An 18,966-nucleotide genomic window follows, 5' to 3' on the forward strand; every position below is an offset into this window, starting at 1 on the left:
CTCATTGGATACTTCACTTTATAAGGAAATACTGCTAGGCATCTATGTAATGTTCTCTTAGCACCCTTTAAAATATACCTAACCTCATACTTTTTCCCATTCAGTCTCCCAGACTTGAGGCTGCTTAAATGATCTGCAGACCCCACGTACCATTACTTCTAGAGAGCAATTATATCAAACGGATTAAAGTATACTCACGTTCCACATTAAGTAAAATCATTTTGCTGTAAAAATTTTGAAGCAATGTTTATCATTTTATTTCAAGGAATCTTTATAATTTTGTTTCTCAAGTGATACGCCAAATTTATAATCAACTATTTTCAACCCATCATCAAGCACATAGAAGAAGGCTTGCAGAGTGGAAATGTTTAACCTAAAAACTGTTTTCAAATGTAATGATATTTTGACGATACTCTTTTCGAAGCTGACATAACGCTGCATTTTGCTTGTATTTATTAGTCTGGATTTTGTATTTCTTATAATTTGCAACCAATATAATTGTGATCAAGCCTTAAATATTTTCCTAGGCCCATGAAACTTGTAAGCTCTGGAGTGCCTTCAGTTCCTAATGAATGAGATGGCCCCACCCGTATCAGCCCCAGATACCATCTGCACCAGAAACCTAGCACAGAAGTCCCTGGAGCCTGAGCCACCAAACCCCAACCCAAGGGTTGGGCACTGTGCAATGCTGACTGGCCTTCTCTGGTTGGAATCTGGCACTGGCCGGTCCTCTGACAAGCAGTCCACATGTGGTGGAAGGGGTACCTTCTCTGAGCACTCAGAACTCCTCAGTGTCTGGTGGCTACACTTGGCTCCTTGCTTGAAGCTTTTTTTTTACATCTTTCAAATAAAATCCTCTCTTGAGGTTCAGCTGAACGTTAGAAAGAATAATATATAACTGACCACATTCCCTCTCACCCACAAAAAAAATAAAAACACTCAGTGGAAAAACCCTTCAGAAATAGCAAAATGCGTACCTCTTAACGTCTCCAGAATATTCCATCTTCAGAGGCTTCTTGAAGGCAACCACTGCAGCTAATAGCCCTGGCTCTCCACAAGTAGTGAATTGTGCTGGAGCCAGAGGTCTCCCAGCCCACTACTGCCAATATGACAGCTCCATATCCTTTATACTGTACTGCTTTAAAGGAAAAATGTCTGAGGAAAAAATGGAAACTGTGTAGGTAAATATGGCATATTGTTATCATTTTAAAATTCCAGGGAGATTCTTCAATATTTACAATTTTGATTTCCTTGCAGATGTTCTAAAACAATGGCACTGTTAAACCTTAAAATTAATACCTTATTATGTTTTTTATAAGCATCTCCCTAATTCCTTCTTTCTCTTTATTCATTTGATATTAGTTGACCACCTTCTCTGTGCCAGGCACCGTGCTGAGCCCTGGTGAATACAGCAGGAGGAGTCCCTGGGAATAAAGAAGGTAGCCATTGCAACCCATTGTGGTGTGTTATGTAAGTGCTTCTGCATGGCTAATTGAAACCTGTCTTACTAAAATTCAATCCCATTTCTCCTTGTTCTGCCCACGGAGTAGGTAAACAACAGCCAACAACAGCCAACATCCTCTCTAACGTCGCCTTCCTGATACTTAAAATGCTCAAGTTTCTTTTTTCCTGTTCAAAATAAACATATTTTTTCCACAAAGAAAAGAAGACTACAGTTGATGTGTGCAGCAAGCCAATATAACTCCTTTGCTGTGTCATCACATTGTCATTGATATGAAAATATAGAATATGAGTTTTCAGTCACATTGAAGGGATAAAGGAAAATAAAGTCCCATGTGATCAACCAGTTTCTAAGGCATTAATCTATACACTATTCCTGATAATGCCATTCTAAGAAAATGCATTATAGTGGAACAAAAATTTTGCATCATTGCACTAGCTGAGAAAAAAATAACTAATAGGTCTCTATCCCTTATGACTCATATCAGAGAACCCTGCCCCCAAAGAAATAAAGACACATTGTCACTGAACCACATTATTGTCCCTTAAGAAGACTATAAAATGAGTACCTCATTCATTCGTTGACATTGAACTTGTGCCAAAACTATTAAGAGCATGTATTAATAGATATCCCTAACGTGTAGGAAAGAATACAGAATAAAACACAAAATGAAATTAGTATTCACTTTTAATTTGTCTTTTATAAATGATTAAGTAAAGCATATGAAGGAAATAAAAGGGCAATAAGTAGCCTTTTATCACAAACTAGGGGATTTCTCTTCCTCCGGGCTTGATCACAACCAGTTTAGAAATATGCATAACCGCCTATGGTCAATATCATATCACTGCCAGATCACACATTCAACAGATAACCACTATTATTATAAAAGCGACTTCCTTGACCTCCTATTTTGGTCTGGCTAGGAATTCCTGTACTTTCCCAGATCAGTTGTCACACAGTACAAATCTTGTGCTGTGCATGTCAATCTGTACCAGTACAAGTGACCGGTGCCTTACAGAGCTTACGCTAAAACACACTTCTATGCATATGCATAGCACGAGTTCAAGAAATATGATCATACTTGTTCTTGCAGTGCTTCTTCAAATCTGAAGTCTATGTGTGTTTTGCTATTATAGCTAAGGTACAGTGTGTGTTATTTGGCAGCTGAATTTGACATGAAAATATAAAAGGTTTGGGCAACCACATATTTGGAAATAGAAATCTTTCCTGAAAACATGGCTTTGGTTTTTAAACACAGCTAAATTTCTGGAAACTTCAATTTGTTAAAGACAGCCAAGACTTCAATCATATTTAACATATTCCTGGGGTTTACATATAGTGTTTCAAAGTAATAAACAACATCTTGTTTGGAGTAGCACGAAGAAAATGAGGCAAGCACTTCTTTAGAGTAAAAGCTCTACTTTTAAAAATAGTTTGGAGACTCATTCTTATGTTGGTGAAATCACAAAACACTATTCAGCAAACAAAACATGATGAGCTCAATTCAAGTTGGTAAACATTTTTAGCTGGCTTCATTTGTAGTGAGAATTTTAATGTAACGATAACTTCAAGAATGCATCCCTTATAATGGAAACTTGAGGGCCAAAACTTTTTTTTTAATTGTTAATAAGAACAATGGTGTCAACTTTGCACTGGAAAATCTGAAGAGATGTGATGACAACAGTAAATTGATTGTTTGAACAATTTTAAAAATCACATTACCATGCACTAAAATGCATCTGCATTTACTCATGAGCACTCTCACTGCAGTGACCAAAAAGCCCCCAGGCCTGATTCAGTAGCAGAAAATAGACTCCTTCCATAAGGTAGGATATATATACCTTACTTCCAGCACATAAAACTTGCAATAAAGCTGTACATACTTCACATGCTTTTTCCTCATTGGTCTAAGGATAATAGTGATGTCTAAAAACCCTTAAGTCACTTAGTAAGAATAACAAGCACTTTTCAACAAGCAAGACATGACGAGCCAAAATAATACCATCCAAAGAAAGGAAGGCATAAGGAGCTTTCTCTATACTCTTTATAAGTCAGATCAAATTTCACTTAACCATGCTTTTTCCCTACACAGTGAACGGAACATTTGTTATAAGGATAACTACAGATTCACATCCAGATAATCTATGGCAAACCAACTGATAAACATACAAACATCTTGCCCTGTGGCCAATATTCCTTTATTTTGCCTGCATGTTATTCCTAATTTTTTAGATAATAAATATTTTATTTCTTGTGGTTGATAGGTAAACCATGGGAATTCATTTAAAAGTTTACACGTCGGTGACATGTTATGCCCCTTTCTCACCACCCGTACTCAAGACCACTATTGGAGTGGACCTCAAGAGTACAAAGACCTTAGATCTGAGTTCGCCTGGGGCAGTGCTGATTTGCAGCTCTTTACCTGGAGTAATTATTAGTAACACAACCTTTCAGTCTCAGAAGTATCCCAGTTTGGATGATAAACTATATGGCCACCCTTCTTATAAGATAATGGATGCCATCTACTTGATAGGACTTCTGGGTACCAAGCATGTTTGCCTCGAGTATTTCCCCTAAACCAGACAGCACATAGTCGGAATTCTGCCAGCTACACTACAAATTCCTTGAGTCCTGAGATTGGGTTTTTATTTAACTGTGTGCAGCTAGTATGGTGTCAGTGCTAGTACAGTACAAATGCTAAATAAATGTTTTTTTGGATGAATGAAGAGTCATTCCTTTAGACAAAACATTGCCTGCTTTGGATATTCTCTTTTAAAATTCCTAGAAGGAGAAGCACATGTATAAAATTGATAATGACCTTCAAAATCTGACCCCTTATCACCACCTCTACTGCTACTACTCTGGTCCAAGCTACTATCATCTCTTGTGTAGATTAATGCAACATCCTCCTCTCTGGTCTCTCTGTTTCTATTATTGCTTCCCTGGGGTATATTCTCAACACAGCAGCAAGTGACCTTGTTAAAGCTAAATCAGATGGTGTTACTCCCCATCTGACCCTGAGTAAAAGCTAGTCATTACAATAACCTACGAGGAGCGTTGTCAGATCTAGCAAATAAAAATATAAGGGCCCAGTTTAATGAATAATGTTTCATACAAGCATGTTTCATACAATATTTGGGACATACTTGTACTTTTAAAAAGTATGTGTTGTTTAACTGAAATTAAATTAAATTAAAATTTAATGGAGCATCTATATTTTATCTGGCAAATCTTCCAAGGATTTACCTGACTGGGCATATGTGTGCGCGTGCACACACACACACACCCCTACCTCAGCCCTCCTCTCCTGTTATCCTTCCTTTCCCTGGACGCCAGCCCAATGGCACTGACACTGACGCCAGGCATACTTCTGCCTTGGGGCTTTGTGCTGGTTGTTTCCTGTCTAGAAATTTCTTTCCTTGGATACTGCTACCACTCACTACCTCACTTTCTTCAAAACTGTCTGCACCTTCTTAGGGAAGCTTTTCCTAGCCACCCTATCTAAAACCCAATCCCTTCCCAATTCCTATCTTCCTTCTGCACTTTGGTTTTTCCATTACTCTTATCATTTCCTAACATATTCTATATTTTACTCATTTATTTTGTACGTAAGCTCCTTGAGAGGAGGAATTTTTGTCTATTGTTCCCTCTGTTGTATCTCTAAGTCCTAGAGTGGGCTCTGGCACAGATGAGGCCACATAAAAATTATCAGATTAATGAATGGTCATCCATAGCAGTAGCAGTCATATTATTATTGCTATCAATTTAAATTCTATATTGTCTGCAAAAGATTTGAATAGACATTTCGCCACAGGAGAAATACAAATGGCCAAAAAGCACGTAAAAACATACTCAACATAACTAAATATTAGGAGACTACAAAGTGAAACACAATGAGATTCCACTTCAACCCCTTTAGGCTAGATACTGTCAAAAAGAGAGAAAATAACAAGCGTTGAAGAGGTTGTGGAGAGATTGGAACACTTGTGCACCACTAGCGGGAATGTAAAATGGTGCAGTCACTATGGAAAACAGCATGTCAGTTCCTCAAAACATTAAAAATAGAATTTCCATGTGATCCAGCAATTTCACTTCTGGGTGTGTATGCCCAAAAGAATTGAAAGCAGGGTCTTGAAGAGATATTTATACACCCAAGTTCATAGCAGCATTAGTCATAATAGCCAAATGGTAGAGGCAACCCAAGTGTTCAGGGATGAATGAATGATGAACAAAATGTGGTCTATATGTACTTACAATGGAATATTAGTCAGCCTTAAAAACGAAGGAGATTCTGACACATACTATGACATGGATGAACCTTGAAGACATTACTCCAAGTGCAGTAGGCCAGTCACAAAAAGACAAACACTGTAAGATCCCACTTATATGAGGTGCCTTAACTAGTCAAATTCACAAAGACAGAAAGTAGAATAGTAGTTCCCAGGGCCAGGGGTAGGGGAGAATGGGAAGTTGTAGTTTAATGGGTATCTAGTTTCAGTTTTGCAAGAAGAAAAGAGTTCAGTAGATTGGTTGCACAACAATGTGAATGTATTTAACACTCCTGAACTGTGTACTTAAAAACGGTTAAGGGCTTCCCTGGTGGCGCTGGGGTTGAGAGTCCACCTGCCGATGCAGGGGACACGGGTTCGTGCCCCGGTCCGGGAGGATCCCACATGCCGCGGAGCGGCTGGGCCCGTGAGCCATGGCCACTGAGCCTGCGCGTCCAGAGCCTGTGCTCCGCAACGGGAGAGGCCACAACAGTGAGAGGCCCGCGTACCGCAAAAAAAAACAAAAAACTGTTAAGATAGTTGATTTTATGTTATGGGTACTTTACCATCAGTAAGTATTTTTAAAAATTGAAATAAATAAATAAATAAGTCAATGTAGTCTGAATCAGGACCAGGCAGGTTGTATCATTTTATCGTTGAATCTTGACAGCAACACAGGCCATGAGTGATGTTATGCCCATGTCACAGACAGAGCAGCTAAAACCAAAAACCTCAGAATTCAGCAAAGATCATACTCCTGGTAAGTGGAGGGCTTGGGAGAGTGATGACTTCAAACCTGTGCTCTGTCCAGGAGCACACTCTGCTTCTCAGGCTAATGTTAATACCCCACTGAAAATCCCTGTGGTTTATTCTAGGGAGTCCAAACAGCATTCGTCATCATCCAATCACTCATATATGGGTTTGTCTTCATTTAACACCCATTGATTCAGAACTAACTAGATGCTGGGTTACAAAGACAAGGTCCCTGCCTCGCATGGTTTACATAGTCCAGCAGAGAGAAACAAGACATGAAAACAAAGGCCCTGGCATGTAACCGGAAATGTAATAGGTTTACAGCCTTCAGTTGGAGCCCAAAGGCAGAAAGGAGAATGCCCTAGTTAAGAAAAGGACAAAGGCAAGCTCTACCTTCTCTGCAGTTTTACCCAAGACCAACTCTGAAGGATTCAAAGGAGCCAAAGAAGTGCTCCTGGAATGTCTGCAGTGATGACCGCCCTTCCTTTACCCTTTCATCCTTGCCTCCCAGACTTGGTCATTATGAAAATACCCCCATTTTTAGTAGAGGATGGGAGCATCAAAGAGCCAATATTAAATATGTTTTTAAAAGAAGTTTCTGATCTAAAAGAGGGAAGGGTCTGTAAGAATCTCCAACCCTCCACTTAGAGAAAAAGATGGTATGAAGTATTAAGTATTTGACTAAATATCTCACCCCATGGTCTCACAATGGGCAAATATAAGGAGAAAAAAGTCAATATTTTAAAACTATTTGCCTGACTGATTAACAGCTTACAGACTCTGACTCTCAAAATCCTTATAAAAAAAGAAAAAAAATGAAGATATTTTACAGTATTTTCCTGAGGAATAAATCTTTATATGTTCCCTATGCAAGCAGAAAGCAATAAGATACAGTAATTTTGGTAATAAACCTCAAGATAAGACTTTGAAAAATTAAAAAGGAAGTATCTATGGAGTCACCTCTAGATATGCCTAGGAGAACTTTGAAAGTATACACACCAAGGAGTGTAAGACCTTGGAAGGATAAGGAAGTCTTTTCAGCTCTTATTTTATATAATTTTATGAATATATGATGTGCTTTTGGCATTTTTCAAATAAAAAAAGAAAGCCGGACAAGGCTAATATTAAATGCTTTCATATATGGACATTTCAGTATAAAAGAAGGAAGTCCATCGTCAGTGACTATGTTGATTTACATAACAGACAACTTTATCCATCGTTAACAGGAAGTACTACAGCACAGTGGTTAGAAATGGGGGTTTTAAAGTCAGACAGACTTTGGTTTGAATTTAAGCCTCATTCTCACTAGCTGTGAGACTGAAAAATTATGATTTACTCACTCTAAACTTATGTTCCTATCTGTAAAATGGGGATAATTATACCAATCTTTCAGATTTGTTGTTAAGATTTTAGAAGTTAACACATCTGATACATACCAAGGCCTCTGTTAAATACAATTATTAGAAGATTTCAGTTAACAGAAGAGACCAGGTGACTCTACAGGATCAGCACTAAATTAGCTGAATGTGGATATAAAAGAACAGGAACAACAAACTGATAACAGACTGCAAGGAAAGCCTGGATTTGATAATAAAGCAGATTAATTACTCAGATATTGATTAGGATAATAATGACACTAAGTGTGTATCCTGTTTCTAAAGGCATCGTGTGCTTGCTCGCTCTTCTAGTTTCCTAAATAGTCCACAAACTGAAGAAACTGATCTTGAGACTTAACCATGTATGATTAGAAATAATAGATGATATTGAAAGCATCTGGTTCAGCAAATGCTCTCAGCACTGAAAAGTCAAGGTACTGATGTTGCTTTTTAAGATAATATAAGGTGCCCGAAAAATGCTGATTGAATTTCTGAAAGGTAAACTGCTTAACAGAGAGGAATGAGGAGTTAGTTTTTAAAGAGTTAAAGGAAATGCAGATGAAATTTATCACAGTTAAGTACCAAACCAAGACATGAAAAAACAAAAGGTGATACAAACAAAAGTGGTTGCCCAGAGATTTTAAAAGCAAGCTGTTTGGACAGTTAGTGGAAATCTTTATGTTTACATAATAAAATCACATAAAATAAACAGAAATAACAAGGTTATGCTAAAAGGAAAATGGCAGGCAATGAACATGAAATCTACAAAATATTTCAAATAATCCTAAACATCTTTCTATAAATGTTAAACTTAGCCTCCTCATTAAAGAAAAAAAATTTCTTTGAAGTCAGGGTTGGGTGGGGACAGGGATTTAACAATGGAGAGGCATAGATTTGTCTTGCTGTCTCAGCAAATATTGTCATAAAACAATTTTGCTTTCCAACTTTATAAAAGAGAGCATGTGAGCGGTGTACACATACCAGAAGAAATAATTGTGGTCAGAGAAGTAAAGTTGGCACACTGGCCTTTTACCCCTCTCCTTCCGTTACAGGGATCTAATCATATCTGGGACACATATGCAAAGTTGGCGGACAGGGTAGATATTGACAGGGTAGGAAGCCAACCTTGCAGTGAAATGAGGAGGGTCCTGTCTCCTCCAAGAAAGCTGCACCCACAAACCAGCCAAAGAACAACTTTGTCTTACAGATAAGCAAAGCCAAGGCACTATTTCCAGAGTGTCACTTATGCTACCTGGGAGGAGGGAGAACACTCTAGATGTGTAGATTCTCCTGACCCCGTTTTCTCCTGCTTGTCCATTAGCACAGATTAGTTTACTCTTCACATTGCCCCCTAGACACTAGGCAGAGAGAGCAAGTGGACTGAAGCAGAAACAAGCCTCAGATGAGAATGGGAAGTGGGCTAGGGGTAGAGCACGGTAGAGCAATAGCGTAAGGTATCAGGCCAGAAAAAAACAGGCTCTGATGGACATACGGCATCCATATTTTCCAAACCCAAACTCATGACACATAGCTTGACAATATGATTTTACTTATGGGAACAACAGGACAGAATATTTACAACCCAGGGTTGCCCTGGAAAATCTAGGATATATAAACACCACACCCATAAAGGCATTGAAAGTGGGAAGGCTAACATAACCTACTTGAGAATTCTGCACATGCTGGTCAGCACATGTAAAAGCAAGTTTGTTAGGTCACCCCAGTCTCTATTTATTTCGATCACAGACATATTACATATTTTAGACACACTTAGGATCTCTATTCTAAAGACTTGCCGTAAGAATAGCAGGTGGTATCTGAATGAAATAGATTTTTACAGTTGAGTAGAAAAGTGTGCATAACATCAGATTAGATTATTTGCCAAGATCGCCAAACTTGTCTGCCCAGGCCTCGCAAGGCTACTAAACTTACCCATATAACCATGTAACGAAAGAGAGGTAATATTCTCAGAAAACCTGTGCACTCTGGCACACAACTTTCAGATTAGGCTCCACAAGTTTTCAGAAAGAAAATTAATTCAAATTTGTGCCACTTTTTTCTTGCCTTACATCCATTTAATTACTTGCATGTGAGAGTCATTGTTTCTTATATGACCACCCCCTCCCCCAAATACTTTAGTGAAAGCTTCTTGTAGAAAGAAAAACAAAGGTCAGTAACCTAATATCCCCAAGCAACTCTACAACAACAAACCAGGAAGGGAAAAAAGTGAAGAAATGCTCTGAATGGGGAAAAGATCTTTGTCTGTTTACTCTTTCAACAGTGAATAAAAGTTATGATTTTGCCAATAACTATGGATTGATAGTGTGCCCAATTTTTAAAGAATATATAAGGACAGCCCATAAAATATGAGAGGAATGTTCTGTGTGAGGTCAGAAGCTTTTTGAAAACTAGAAATGTATCAGATACAACGTATCACCTTTGTCATGGCACCATAAATACTTGAAGTGGGGAAATGCCTGGGGATTATCTAAGAAAGGGAAAGCACTTCTCTTGCACATGGGGAAACTGAGGCACAGCAGCATGTCCAAGGTTACCCAGCCAGCTGTAACGGAGTCAAGGCAAAACCCCAGCTCCTGCAGGGTTTACGGATGAGCTTACTCATCTGTAAAATGAGGGTGCCGAACTTCGAGGTCGATGCCAACCGCAACATCCTGCAATGCTGTATTGATTGATTGCTTTGTAATCTACTTATTTGTATTTTGGCTCTTAAATAAAGGTAAGGCTGCCAGGTCTGACATATTTCTAGCCCTTAGAAAGCTGACCTGACAGTAAAGCCCTTCCAAAACATTTATAGAGACAATGTTCAGAACAAGTCGCAGAATTTAATAAGGTAACATATTTTGAAGCACGGGGCAGTTACAGGCAGCCAACCTGAGTGGATGCAGGCGAGGGAGGTATTATTTTTTTTAATTTTCAAGATGTCACTGACAAGGGAGACATATGCCAAATGGTAACACAGGTCTCTATTGAACTAAAACAAAACAAACAAACAAAAAAACCTTGAAAAAGGCATGAAGAGAAATGAGGAGCATGACACAAAAAGAATGGGTGAAATATCAAAATAGGATATTGAGAATTTTAATCAATACATTGATTAAAATTATTTGAAGTTTAAAGTCATATGATGCATCTTCTTTTCCACTTATACCTGCCTCCAAAACATGACCATGTAGAGGATTTCCAATATTTAATAACCTACTATAAATCCTGGAAAGATACTCTGAAATCAGAGTATATAAATCAGTATAAAATCAGAGTACATTTCTTTAAAATCTTCTCTACTTGTTATAATGTTTCTTATTTATCTTTACCATGAATTCTTACCAGTATTTCACATAGCTCTAAGGTAGAATTTATGCAATAAAAGAAAAAATGACTATGTAGCATAAATATTGAATGGATGGATGGATGACCAAATTGTTAAAAGCAGGAGTAGCCAATTAGTTACTATCTAAAAAAAATTGTCAATCAGATGTACTATACTTTACATATATTATAGGTAAGATGATTTAAAACACAGTAAGTCAGCGAATAGAAGATTCTTTTAGGGTTACAGAGTACTTTTTTCATTATACATAGATTTAGCCAAATATTGACACCACTAAAATCATGATTGGAAGCAATTAAGAAAACCAAGAATACTTGGAAAAATTTGTTGGGAATTCTGGTTGCCTGGTTACCTGACTGACTTCCCATCCCGTCAGATAACCAGGTAAACTTTCAGATCTTTGATGCATTTTTCCCTACATTGATAGAAGTACAAACACTTTACACTTAGACCTGGTTTTGAGCTCATCGCTTATTAGCTGGTGTTTGATCTTGGACAAATTACTTAACTTTTCAGTGACTATTTCACTTGTCTGTAACAATAATAACGTTTGAGTCACTAGATTCTTAAAATGATTAAATTAGATAGTAGCTCAAAAATAGCCGTCATGGTATATGGCACACAGGAAGCATCCAATGAGTGGAGGTAGTCATAGTTGTAGTAATAAGAGTAATAATGGTCCCTATTGTCTTTTTTTTTTTCTATTGTGGCACGTTGTTGTGAAATCAACACAGGTTTTGGATTCAGAGAGCATTGGGTTTGAAGCCAGGCTCTATGCTTGGTGACTGGGTGACAAGATATTTCCTCTTGTTTAATTTCTCCTTCTGTAAAATAAAGACCATAACACCTTATTCTTACTAATCCTATAAAAATTAAATGAGATAGTATGTTAGCACTATGCAGTAGTACCTGGCACAACAGCAGTAATCATAAAGAAATGTCACTTCCCAACACTTCTCGTCCCCACAATTCCCTCATTCCTTTATTCATTCATTCACAAGCATTACCGAGCCCTGCAAACACAAAAAGAGTAAGACTGCCAGTCCTGGTTTCAAGAAGAGGGTAAAGGGGCAAAGAAAGAGATTATAGGATGTAGTGGCAAATATTTTAAGGGAGGTGTAAACCGCTGCTTGAGAGCACAAACGAGAAAAGCCTAAAGCTTTCTTGAAAAGTCTTAAAACGATAATAACAATTAGGCCACGTAACACACACTAGAAAGGCTACAACCAAACAGCAACAATAGACAATAACACATGTGGAGGAGCTTCAAGATGGCGTAAGAGTAAGACGCGGAGATCACCTTCCTCCCCACAGATACATCAGAAATACATCTACATGTGGAACACCTCCTACAGAACACCTACTGAATGCTGGCAGAAGACCTCAGACCTCCCAAAAGGCAAGAAACTCCCCACGTAACTGGGTAGGGCAAAAGAAAAAAGAAAAAACAGAGACAAAAGAATAGGGATGGGACCTGCACCAGTGGGAGGGAGCTGTGAAGGAGGAAAGGATTCCACACACTAGGAAGCCCCTTCGCGGGCGGAGAAGTGGGGTGGCAGAGGCAGGAAGCTTCGGAGCCACGGAGGAGAGCGCAGCCACAGGGGTGCGGAGGGCAAAGCTGTGAGATTCCCACACAGAGGATCCAGCCAGAACTCCCCAGCCCCAGAGGCTTGTCTGCTCACCCGCCGGGGCAGGCGGGGCTGGGAGCTGAGGCTCGGGCTTTGGTCAGATCCCAGGGAGAGGACTGGGGTTGGCGGCTTGAACACAGCCTGAAGGGGGCTAGTGCGCCACGGCTAGCCAGGAGGGAGTCCGGGAAAAGTCTGGACTTGCCGAAGAGGCAAGAGACGTTTTCTTGCCTCTTTGTTTCCTGGTATGCGACGAGAGAGGATTAAGAGAGCTGCTTAAAGGAGCTCCAGAGACGGGTGCGAGCCGCGGCTATCAGCACGGACCCCAGAGGCGGGCATGGGGACGCTAAGGCTGCTGCTGCAGCCACCAAGAAGCCTGTGTGCAAGCACAGGTCACTATCCACACCGCCCCTCCCGGGAGCCTGTGCAGCCCGCCACTGCCAGGGTCCCGGGAGCCAGGGACAACTTCCCTGGGAGAACGCATGGCGCGCCTCAGGCTGGTGCAACGTCACACTGGCCTCTGTCGCTGCAAGCTCGCCCCGCATTCTGTGCCCCTCTCTCCCCCCGGCCTGAGTAAGCCAGAGGCCCCAAATCAGCTGCTCCTTTAACCCCGTCCTGTCTGAGCGAACAGACGCCCTCAGGCAACCTACACGCGGAGGCGGGTCCAAATCAAAACCTGAAGCCCAGGAGCTGTGCGAACAAACAAGAGAAAGGGAAATCTCTCCCAGCAGCCTCAGAAGCAGCGGATTAAAGCTCCACAATCAACTTGATGTACCCTGCATCTGTGGAATACCTGAATAGACAACGAATCATCCCAAATTGAGGAGGTGGACTTTGGGAGCAAAGATATATTTTTCCCCCTTTTCTCTTTTTATGAGTGTATATGTATGTGCTTCTCTCTGTGATTTTGTCAGTATAGCTTTGCTCTTACCATTTGTCCTAGGGTTCTGTCCATCCGTTTTTTGTTGTTGTTGTTTTTACTTTTTAAAATTTTTTTCTTAATAATTATTTTTTATACTTTATTTTATTTAACTTTATTTTATTTTATCTTCTTCCTTCCTTCCTTCCTTCCTTTCTTTCATTCTTTCTTTCTTTCTATTTTTTCTCCCTTTTATTCTGAGCCATGTGGATGAAAGGCTCTTGATACTCCAGCCAGCAGTCAGTGCTGTGCCTCTGAGGTGGGAGAGCCAACTTCAAGACACCGGTCCACAAGAGACCTCCCAGCTCCACATAATATCAAACGGCAAAAATCTCCCCGGAGATCTCCATCACAACGCCAAGACCCAGCTTCACTCAACGACCAGCAAGCTACAGTGCTGGACACCCTATGACAAACAACTAGCAAGACAGGAACACAACCCCATCCATTAGCAGAGAGGATGCCTAAAATCATAATAAGGCCACAGACACCCCAAAACACACCACCAGACATGGACTTGCCCACCAGAAAGACAAGATCCAGCCTCATCCACCAGAACACAGGCACTAGTCCTCTCCACCAGGAAGCCTACACAGCCCACTGAACCAACATTAGCCACTGGGGGCAGACACCAAAAACAATGGGAACTGCGAACCTGCAGCCTGCAAAAAGGAGACCCCAAACACAGTAACTTAAGCAAAATGAGAAGACAGAAAAACACACAGCAGATGAAGGAGCAAGGTAAAACCTACCAGACCTAACAAATGAAGAGGAAATAGGCAGTCTACCTAAAAAAGAATTCAGAATAATGATAGTAAAGGTGATCCAAAATCTTGGATATAGAATAGAGAAAATACAAGAAACGTTTAACAAGGACCTAGAAGAACTAAAGAGCAAACAAACAATGATGAACAACAAAATAAATGAAATGAAAAATTCTCTAGAAGGGATCAATAGCACAATAACTGAGGCAGAAGAACGGATAAAAGACCTGGAAGATAAAATAGGAGAAATAACTACTGCAGAGCAGAATAAAGAAAAAAGAATGAAAAGAACTAAGGACAGTCTCAGAGACCTCTGGGACAGCATTAAATGCACCAACGTTCGAATTATAGGGGTCCCAGAAGAAGAAGAGAAAAAGAAAGGGGCTGAGAAAATATTTGAAGAGATTATAGTTGAAAACTTCCCTAATATGGGAAAGGAAATAGTTAATCAAGTCCAGGAAGCACAGAGAGTCCCATACAGGATAAATCCAAGGAGAAACACACCAAGAAACATATTAATCAAACTATCAAAAATTAAATACAAAGAAAACATATAAAAGCAGCAAGGGAAAAACAAAAAATAACACACAAGGGAATCCCCATAAGGATAACAGCTGATCTTTCAGCAGAAACTCTGCTAGCCAGAAGGGAGTGGCAAGACATATTTAAAGTGATGAAGGAGAAAAACCTACAACCAAGATTACTCTACCCAGCAAGGATCTCATTCAGATTTGATGGAGGAATTAAAATCTTTACAGACAAGCAAAAGCTAAGAGAATTCAGCACCACCAAACCAGCTTTACAACAAATGATAAAGGAACTTCTCTAGGCAGGAAACACAAGAGAAGGAAAAGACCTACAATAACAAACGCAAAACAATTAAGAAAATGGGAATAGGAGCATACATATTGATAATTACCTTAAATGTAAATAGATTAAATGCTCCAACCAAAATACAAAGACTAGCTGAATGGATACAAAACCAAGACCCGTATATATGCTGTCTACAAGAGACCCACTTCAGACCTAGGGACACATACAGACTGAAAGTGAGGGGATGGAAAAAGATATTCCATGCAAATGGAAATCAAAAGAAAGCTGGAGTAGCAATTCTCATATCAGACAAAAGAGACTTTAAAATAAAGACTATTATAAGAGACAAAGAAGGACACTACATAATGATCAATGGATTGATCCAAGAAGAAGATATAACAACTGCAAATATTTATGCACCCAATATAGGAGCACCTCAATACATAAGGCAAATACTAATAGCCATAAAAGGGGAAATCGACAGTAACACATTCATAGTAGGGGACTTTAACACCTCACTTTCACCAATGCACAGATCATCCCAAATGAAAATAAATAAGGAAACACAAGCTTTAATTGATACATTAAACAAGATGGACTTAATTGACATTTATAGGACATTCCATCCAAAAACAACAGAATACACATTCTTCTCAAGTGCTCATGGAACATTCTCCAGGAGAGATCATATCTTGGGTCACAAATCAAGCCTTGGTAAATTGAAGAAAATTGAAATCATATCAAGTATCTTTTCCGACCACAACGCTATGAGACTAGATATCAATTACAGGAAAAAATCTGTGAAAAATACAAACACATGGAGGCTAAACAATACACTACTTAATAACCAAGAGATCACTGAAGAAATCAAAGAAGAAATCAAAAAATTCCTAGGAAAAAATGACAATCAAAACATGACGACCCAAAACTTATGGGATGCAGCAAAAGCAGTTCTAAGAGGGAAGTTTATAGCAATACCATCCTACCTTAAGAAACATCTCAAATAAACAACCTAACCTTACACCTAAAGCAATTAGAGAAAGAAGAACAAAAAACCCCCCAAAGTTAGCAGAAGGAAAGAAATCATAAAGAGCAGATCAGAAATAAATGAAAAAGAAATGAAGGAAATGATAGCAAACATCAATAAAAGTAAAAGCTGGTTCTTTGAGAAGATAAACAAAATTGATAAACCGTTAGCCAGACTCATCAAGAAAAAAGGAGAAGGCTCAAATCAATGGAATTAGAAATGAAAAAGCAGAAGGAACAACTGACACTGCAGAAATACAAAGTATCATGAGAGATTACTACAAGCAACTCTATGCCAATAAAATGGACAACCTGGAAGAAATGGACAAATTCTTAGTGCAACCTTCCGAGACTGAACCAGAAAGAAATAGAAAATATGAACAGACCAATCACAAGCACTGAAATTGAAACTGTCATTAAAAATCTTCCAACAGGGCTTTCCTGGTGGCGCAGTGGTTGAGAGTTTGCCTGCCTATGCAGGGGACGCGGGTTCGTGCCCCGGTCCGGGAACATCCCACATGCCGCGGAGCGGCTGGGCCCGTGAGCCATGGCCGCTAAGCCTGCACGTCCGGAGCCTGTGCTCCGCAATGGGAGAGGCCACAACAGTGAGAGGCCCGCGTACCGCAAAAAGAAAAAAAAAAAAAAATCTTCCAACAAACAAAAGCCAAGGACTAGATGGCTTCACAGGCGAATTCTATCAAACATTTAGAGAAGAGCTAACACATATCCTTCTCAAACTCTTCCAAAATATAGCAGAGGCAGGAACACTCCCAAATTCATTCTACGAGGCCACCATCACCTTGATACCAAAACCAGACAAAGATGTCACAAAGAAAGAAAACTACAGGCCAATATCACTGCTGAACATAGATGCAAAAATCCTCAACAAAATACTAGCAAACAGAATCCAATAGCACATTAAAAGGATCATACACCATGATCAAGTGGGGTTTATCCCAGGAATGCAAGGATTCTTCAATATATGCAAATCAATCAATGTGATACACCATATTAACAAATTGAAGGAGAAAAACCATATGATCATCTCAATAGATGCAGAGAAATCTTTCAACAAAATTCAACACCCATTTATGATAAAAACCCTGCAGAAAGTAGGCATAGAGGGAACTTTCCTCAACATAATAAAGGCCATATACGACAAACCCACAGCCAACATCATCCTCAATGGTGAAAAACTGAAAGCATTTCCACTAAGATCAGGAACAAGACAAGGTTGCCCACTCTCACCACTCTTATTCAACATAGTTTTGGAAGTTTTAGCCACAGCAATCAGAGAAGAAAAGGAAATAAAAGGAATCCAAATCGGAAAAGAAGAAGTAAAGCTGTCACTGTTTGCAGATGACATGATACTATACATAGAGAATCCTAAAGATGCTACCAGAAAACTACTAGAGCTAATCAATGAATTTCGTAAAGTTGCAGGATACAAAATTAATGCACAGAAATCTCTAGCATTCCTATACACTAATGATGAAAAATCTGAAAGTGAAATCAAGAAAACACTTCCATTTACCATTGCAACAAAAAGAATAAAATATCTAGGAATAAAGCTACCTAAGGAGACAAAAGACCTGTATGCAGAAAATTATAAGACACTGAGGAAAGAAATTAAAGATGATACAAATAGATGGACAGATATACCATGTTCTTGGATTGGAAGAATCAACATTGTGAAAATGACTCTACTACCCCAAGCAATCTACAGATTCAATGCAATCCCTATCAAACTACCACTGGCATTTTTCACAGAACTAGAAAAAAAAATTTCACTATTTGTATGGAAACACAAAAGACCCCGAATAGCCAAAGCAATCTTCAGAACAAAAAACGTATCTGGAGGAATCAGGCTCCCTGACTTCAGACTACACTACAAAGCTACAGTAATCAAGACAGCACGGTACTGACACAAAAACAGAAATATAGATCAATGGAACAGGATAGAAAGCCCAGAGATAAACCCACGCACATAGGGTCACCTTATCTTTGATAAAGGAGGCAGGAATGTACAGTGGAGAAAGGACAGCCTCTTCAATAAGTGGTGCTGGGAAAACTGGACAGGTACATGTAAAAGTATGAGATTAGATCACTCCCTAACACCATACACAAAACTAAGCTCAAAATGGATTAAAGACCTAAATGTAAGGCCAGAAACTATCAAACTCTTAGAGGAAAACATAGGCAGAACACTCTATGACATAAATCACAGCAAGATCCTTTTTGACCCACCTCCTAGAGAAATGGAAATAAAAACAAAAATAAACAAATGGGACCTAATGAAACTTCAAAGCTTTTGCAAAGCAAAGGAAACCATAAACAAGACCAAAAGACAACCCTCAGAATGGGAGAAAATATTTGCAAATGAAGCAGCTGACAAAGGATTAATCTCTAAAATTTACAAGCAGCTCATGCAGCTCAATATCAAAAAACAAACAACCCAATCCAAAAATGGGCAGAAGACCTAAATAGACATTTCTCCAAAGAAGATATACAGATTGCCAACAAACACATGAAAGAATGCTCAACATCATTGATCATTAGAGAAATGCAAATCAAAACTACAATGAGGTATCATCTCATACCAGTCAGAGTG

General features: G+C 39.2%; 1 long non-coding RNA gene across 1 annotated transcript in view; it reads right to left on the reverse strand.

The window, feature by feature from the left end:
* LOC137226676 (uncharacterized) overlaps positions 1 to 18,966 on the reverse strand; it is a 106,153-nt gene that overhangs the window by 68,267 nt on the left and 18,920 nt on the right. Inside the window, exon 6 of the long non-coding RNA XR_010944468.1 lies at positions 978 to 1,155. This is a non-coding gene — a long non-coding RNA (uncharacterized lncRNA). The remainder of the gene's footprint in view (positions 1 to 977; positions 1,156 to 18,966) is intronic.

This window comes from Pseudorca crassidens, chromosome 6 (assembly GCF_039906515.1).
Source record: "Pseudorca crassidens isolate mPseCra1 chromosome 6, mPseCra1.hap1, whole genome shotgun sequence".
Lineage (NCBI taxonomy): Eukaryota > Metazoa > Chordata > Mammalia > Artiodactyla > Delphinidae > Pseudorca > Pseudorca crassidens.